The sequence below is a fragment of the Arachis ipaensis genome, chromosome B8 (genome assembly GCF_059453495.1).
Source record: "Arachis ipaensis isolate K30076 ecotype BB chromosome B8, ASM5945349v1, whole genome shotgun sequence".
NCBI lineage: Eukaryota > Viridiplantae > Streptophyta > Magnoliopsida > Fabales > Fabaceae > Arachis > Arachis ipaensis.
The window spans coordinates 97965608-97973205 of record NC_142443.1 but is presented as its reverse complement, the minus strand read 5'-3'; positions in this window follow the sequence as shown (position 1 = coordinate 97973205).

Below are 7598 nucleotides of genomic sequence, written 5' to 3'. Positions count from 1 at the left end.
TACTAGTCTGATCTTTCTGCTCCTCTCTGAGCTGATCTAAAGTGCTCTGCAATTGTATTACAGACGCCTTTAGCTAATCCCAATACTCCATTGGAAGGATCTCTTGGGGAGGCTCAGGTGCCTTCCTTTTGAGTTGATCATTTTCTATCTTAGAACTCTCCATCACTTGCTTGGTGATTGGATTTACCACTGGAATAAAGCTGTCCGATGGGATTATAACCTTAGCCTCTTGGCATAGGCGAAAGATGAGATTTGGATAAGCTAGCATTCCATTAGTGGACACCCTATTTGCCAGCTTGTAAATCTTATAGGGAGATTATTTGGTGGACTTCCATCTCATTCCCCATCATGATGCAGTGAATCATCATAGCTCATGAAATATTGACTTCAGAGTGATTACTTGTGGGGAGTATAGAATGCCCAATGAAGTCTAGCCATCCTCTAGCAACAGGCTTGAGGTTCGCCCTTTTTAGCTGGCATGGCTCCCCTTTTGTATTCTGAATCCATTGAGTTCCAGGCAAGCATATGTCCTCTAGGACTTGATCAAGCTTTTGGTTGGCTACAACCCTTCTGTTGTATGATTCATGGTCATCCCTTTGCAAGGGCAATTTGAAGATCTTTCTCACCCTATCCAGATGAAAATTAATGATCTTCCCCCTGACCATAGTGCGAAAAGTATGGAAGGTTGTTCCATCTTTCTTTTGCTTATCTGTCATCTACAGATTTGTATAGAATTAATGGATCATATTGTATCCAACTTTAGACTGAGGATTTGCCAAAATCTGCCAGCCTCTTTTTTGAATTTGCTCTTGGATCTCTGGGTATTCTTCTTCTCCTAAGTTGAATCCCACTTCAGGGATTACTGGCCTTTTACTCATTATCTTGTAATAATGCTTTTCATGTTGCTTGGTAAGGATTCGAATAGGTTTAAAAACAACTATTGAGTTATCTTTTTTCTTGTTCTTTGGGGCGGTCTTGCCACTTTTTAGAGCCATGGGATTGAATTCTTGATGAGAGAACAAGGCTCCTGCCACACTAAACTTAAAAATTTGCTCGTCTTCAAGCAAAGAGTAAGAATGGAAGAATTAGAAAAGAGAATAGAAGAAGAAAAAGAGGAGAGGATTCGAAAGAAAGGTGGTGAGTGAAGGAGAGGGGAACGGGCATGCATATATATAGGGAGGGAGGAGGGATTTTAAAAAATAATCATAATGGAAAGATAAAGATTTTTGAAAAAGATAGAAAAAGATAAGTTGTTAAACCTGAAAGATAAGAAAAGATTTTAAAAAGATATAAAAGATTTTAAAGACATGATAAGAAGTATGAAAAAGATATGAAAGTTTAATAAAAGATATGAACAAGATAAGAAAAGAATTTTGAAAACAAGTTGGAAAAGATATGAAATTTTGAAAAGATTTGAAAGGTTTTTGAAAAAAAATATTTAAAAATTGAAATTAAATTGGAATTGAAGTATTTGAACAAGATTTGATATAAAAATTAAAGAATATTTGAAATTGAATTGGAAAAAGATGAGTTGAATCAAGAGAAGATGAGCTTTTTGAAGTTACCTCCATGCTGCCCTACTAGCATTTAAACGCCCAGAATGCTGGCATTCTGGCGTTTAACGCCAGAGTGGTCCTCCCTCTTGGGCGTTAAACGCCCAGCCAGGGCTCCCTGGCTGGCATTTAATGCCAGGCTTGCTGCCTCTATGGGCATTTGAATGCCCATTTGCCTACCCTTTCTGGCGTTTAACGCCAGAGAGATCCTTACTCTAGGGTATTCTGTTTACTGCTCTGCATCATTTTATCTCTGTTTAAGTACTGTTCATGATCACTAACATTAAAATTAACTTAAAACATAATTAAAAACTAATTAGAAAGAAACTAATTTTAAATAGAAACAACCAGAAAATTAACAATGTATGAGTGATTATTGGGTTGCCTCCCAACAAGTGCTTCTTTAATGTCTTTAGCTGGACTTTACTGTACTTAACTTAGTAACAGTGTTGAGCCTCCTGGCTCTATATCTATTTCAAGGTAATGCTTAACCCTCTGTCCATTGACAATGAACCTAGTTTCTTTACCTTGAATTTCTATGTGTCCGTAAGGTGATACATTGGTAATCACAAACGGTCCCATCCAACGGGATGTGAGTTTCCCAGGAAACAGTTTGAGTCTTGATTTGAAGAGCAGGACTTTCTGTTCTGGGTTAAAGACTCTGGAAGATAACTTCCTGTCATGCCACCTTTTTGCCTTTTCCTTTATAGATTTTTGCATTTTCAAATGCATTCAAGCAGAATTTGTCCAACTCATTTAGTTGGAGAAGCTATTTTTCTCCTACTGTCTCAGCATCAAAGTTGAGGAATCTAGTAGCCCAATAGGCTTTGTGTTATAGTTTCACTGGCAAATGACAGGACTTCTCATATACTAACTGATATGGTGAAGTTCCAATGGGGGTTTTGAAAGCTGTTCTGTATGCCTACAGAGTATCATCAAGCTTTCTAGCCCAATCCTTTCTAGAGGCACTTACTGTCCTCTCTAGGATTCACTTTAGTTCTCTATTTGAGACTTTAACTTGCTCATTTGTTTGGGGATGATACGGTGTTGCTACTTTATGGCGAACTCCGTAACAGCTTAAGACAGAATCCAACTGTCTGTTGCAGAAATGAGTACCTCCATCACTAATTAGTGTCCTAGGGACACCAAATTTGCTGAAGGTGTTCTTTTGGAGGAACTTCATTACTACTCTGGTGTCATTAGTGGGTGTTGCTATTGCTTCAACCCATTTAGACAAATAATCTACTGCCACAAGGATGTAGGTGTTTGAGTATGAAGGCGGGAAGGGTCCCATGAAATCTATGCCTCATACGTCAAACAACTTAATCTCTAGAATTCCTTGTTGAGGCATGCTGTGACCATGAGGGAGATTGCCAGCCCTTTGGCAACTGTCACAGTCACGGACAAACTCTCTAGAATCCTTAAAGAGAGTAGGCCAGTAAAAGCCACTTTGGAGAACCTTGGTGGCTGTCCGCTCACCTCCAAAGTGTCCTCCATAGTCAGAGCCATGGTAATGCCATAGAATTCTCTGTGCTTCTTCTTCAGAAATACAGCATCGGATTATTCTATCCGAGCATCTCTTAAAGAGATATGGTTCATCCCATAGGTAATATTTTGCATCATGCATGAGTTTCCGGGCTTGCTGCCTGGTGAATTCCTTGGGAATGAACCTTATAGCCTTGTAATTTACAATATCTGTAAACCAAGGTACTGTCCGGATGGCATAGAGTTGCTCATCTGGAAAGGATTCGGATATGTCAGTGGAGGGAGGAGAATTCCCTACTACTGGTTCTATCCGGGACAAGTGGTCAGCCACCTGATTTTCTGTCCCCTTTCTATCTCTAATTTCTATATCAAACTCTTGCAGGAGTAATACCCATCTTATAATTCTGGGTTTAGAATCCTGCTTAGTAAGCAAATACTTTAGAGCGGCATGGTCAGTATAGATAATGACCTTAGATCCTACTAGGTAGGATCTAAACTTGTCAATGGCATAGACCACTGCAAGTAGCTCCTTTTCTATAGTAGTGTAGTTTTTCTACACATCATTTAATACACAACTAGCCTAATAAATGACATGCAGAAACTTGTCATGTCTCTGTCCTAGGACTGCGCCAATTGCATGATCACTGGCATCACACATTAGTTCAAATGGTAAGTCCCAGTTGGGTGCAGAGATGATAGGAGCAGTAACAAGCTTGGCTTTCAGAGTTTCAAAGGCATGCAGGCATTCTTGGTCAAAGACGAATGGAACATCAATGGCCAAGAGATTACACAGGGGTTTTGCAATTTTAGAGAAATCTTTTATGAACTACCTGTAAAATCCTGCATGTCCTAGGAAACTTCTGATTGCCTTGATATTAGTAGTGGAGGCAAGCGTTCAATCACTTCCACCTTAGCTTGATCCACTTCTATCCCCTTATTTGAGATCCGATGTCCATGAACAATGCCTTCAGTTACCATGAAATGGCATTTTTTCCAGTTTAGAACTAGGTTTGTTTCTTGGCATCTTTTCAGAACTCGGATCAGATGATCAAGACATGAGTCAAATGAGTCTCCGAAAATAGAGAAGTCATTCATTAATACTTCAAAAAACTTCTCTACCATATCAGAGAAGATGGATAACATACATCTCTGAGGCAGGCGAATTGCACAGGCTAAATGGCATTCGCCTGTAGGCAAACACACCAGATGGGCATGTGAATGTTATTTTCTCTTGATCCTGTGGATCCACTATTATTTGATTGTACCCGGAATATCCATCCAAGAAACAATAAAAAGCATGACCTGCTAGTCTTTCTAGCATTTGGTCAATGAAGGGTAAAGAAAAGTGATCTTTCCTGGTTGGGTCATTGAGTTTTCTATAGTCAACGCACATACGCCACCTTGTAACTATCCTTTTAGGGATCAATTCATTCTTTTCATTATGAACCACTGTCATGCCTCCCTTCTTAGGAACAACTTGGACAGGGCTCACCTAGGGACTATCAGAAATGGGATAAATGATCCTAGCCTCATAGAGCTTAGTGACTTCCTTATGCACTACTTCCTTCATAGCTGGATTTAATCGTCTTTGTAGTTGCACCACTAGTTTGGCATTATCTTCCAGCAGGATTGTATGCATGCATCGGGCTGGGCTAATGCCCTTATGGTCACTTATAGTCCACCCAATGGCGGTCCTATGTATTTTGAGCACTTGAATTAGTGCTTCTTCTTCTTGTGGCTCTAAGGAAGAGCTTATGATTACAGGATAGTTGTCTCCATCTCCCGAAAATGCATATTTTAGGGAAGATGGTAATGGCTTAAGCTCAAGCTCTGGAGGCTTCTCATTTTCCTCAGAGGTTTCCAGAGATTCCTCTGAATCAGGCTGAGTATCATTAAGGATATCATCTAGCCCTTCCTTGAGGCTTTCGGCCATGTTGACCTCTTCCACCAGGGAATCAATGAGGTCAATGCTCATGCATTCATCAGGGATGTCTGGATGCTACATAGCCTTGACAGCATTCAGTACAAACTTTTCCTCATTGACTCTCAGGGTTACTTCCCCTTTTTCAACATCAATGAGGGTCCGTCCTGTAACTAGGAAGGGTCTCCCTAGAATAAGGGATGTGCTCTTGTGCCCTTCCATGTCCAGCATCACAAAGTCAATGGGAAAAGCAAAGGGTCCAACCCTGACAATCATGCCTTCGATTACTCCTTATGGTATCTTAATAGAACCGTCAGCAAGTTGAAGGCATATGCGGGTTGGTTTGACTTCCTCAGTCAAATAGAGCTTCTTTATTAAAGAAGCAGGCATTAGGTTGATGCTTGCCCCAAGGTCACATAGAGTGTCCTTGTACAAGCATCACCTAGAGTGCACAGTATCATAAAGCTTCCAGGGTCTTTAAGCTTCTTTTGTAAGCTGTTTTGAATGATTGCACTGCACTCTTTAGTGAGGAGGACTGTTTATGTCTCTCTCCAATTCTTCTTATGACTTAAAATGTCCTTCATGAACTTTGCATAAGAAGGTATCTATTCAAGAGCCTCTGCAAAAAGGATCATTATCTCTAATGTTCTGAGATAATCCGCAAAGCGAGCAAACTGTTTATCTTTTTCCTCTTGACAAAGTTTCTGAGGAAATGGCATGTTAGCCTTATACTCATCAATCTTGGTTGATGGAGGCCGAATGCCATATGTGTTGGAAGGGGAGTTATTAGCTTGGTTAGGATGGTTGTTATCAGTGAATGACTAACCTCCCTTGCTTGGGCGTTCAACGCCCATGCTGCTGCCCCCTTCCTGGCATTTGATGCCAGGGGCAGCACTCCCTTGTGGGCATTCAACGCCAAGGGTGCTGCCTCCTTAGGCATTTGAACGCCCAATTTCTACCCTTTCCTGGCGTTCAACGCCAAGAGGGATACCTTCCTGGGCGTTTGAACGCCCAGTCTCTTCCCTTTCCTGGCGTTCAACGCCAGGATTGATACCTCTCTAGGCATTTGAACGCCCAGAATTATCTTGTGCAGAGACCTGGTTATCCTCTGTTAGTTGTTCTTTTCCTAACCTCCTGTTGTTCTGAGGTTGGGTATTCAAGGTTTTGCCACTCCTTAATTGAATGGCCTGGCATTCATCTATTATTTGCTTAGATAACTGTTGCCTTGTTTGACTCAGCCATGCTTCCATATTTCTATTAGAAGCCTGAGTTTCTTGTAGAGCCTCTTGCAGTTCCAGTAGTTGCTGGGCAAGGGCGTGCATCTGCTGAGTCAATGGGCCATCATGTTCTGGAGGGTTAGGTTCAGTGTATACTCCCTTGGCCTCTCCTTTTACAAAATTTTCAGCAGATGAGTACATATGCTGATTGATGGCAACTGTCTCAATAAGCTCTTGGGCTTCTTGAATAGTCTTTTTCATGTGTATGGAACCACCAGCAAAGTGGTCCAAAGACATTCTAGCCATGTCTGAAAGTCCATAGTAGAAGATGTCTAACTGTACTCATTCTGAAAACATTTCAATAGGACATTTTCTTAGCATCCTCCTATACCTCTCCCAGGCATCATAAAGAGATTCATTATCTCCATGTTTGAAGCCTTGGATGTCCAGTCTCAGCTGGGTCATATTTCTTGGAGGAAAGTATTGATTTAAAAACTTGTCCACTAATTGTTTCCAAGTTTTCAAGCTAGCTTTAGGTTGGTTATTCAACCACCTCTTTGCTTGATCCTTTACAACAAAAGGAAAGAGCAATAATCTGTAGACATCTTGGTCTACTTCCTCACTGTGTACTGTGTCAGCAATCTTTAAGAAATCTGCCAAGAACTCTGTAGGTTCTTCGTGAGGAAGCCCAAAATACTGTCAGTTTTGCTACACTAGAGTAATAAGTTGAGGGTTTAACTCAAAGCTACTTGCTCTGATGTGAGGTATGCTAATACTTCTTCCATAGAAGTCAGCAGTGGGATTTGTATAAGATCCCAGAGTTCTTCTAAACTCTTCATTCCCATTTGGGTTCATGATAAAGAAAGGTAGAAGAAGAGAAAGAAGAAGAGAGGTAAAAGAGGTAGAAGAAGGAGTAGAAGTAGAGAAGATAAACATTAATTAAAATATTTTTTCTTTTATTTTATTAATTAATTTTCGAAAATTATGGTTAACAATTTAAAAAGGAATTGAAAATTAGTTAGTGATTTTCGAAAATAGAAGAGAGAGAAGAGGAGTAGAATTTTCAAAAATTAAGAGAGGGAAGAGTTAATTAGGTAGTTTTGAAAAAGAGGAGAGAGAAGATAACATATTAATTAGAAAATATTTGAATTTAAAATAAGACAAGAGATAAGATAAGAAAAGATTTAATTTAAAAATTTTGAAATAAAAAGAAGATAAGAAAAGATAAGATAAGAAATTAAAAAGTTTTGAAAAAGATTTGATTTTAAAATTGAAATTTGAATTCTGAAATTTGAAATTTGAAAAAGATAAGATAAAATTTTTGAATTTTGAAGAAAGATAAGATTTTTTTGAAAAAGATATGATTTTTAATTTTGAAAAGATTTTATTTTTGAAAATTGACAACTAAGATAAGATAAGATA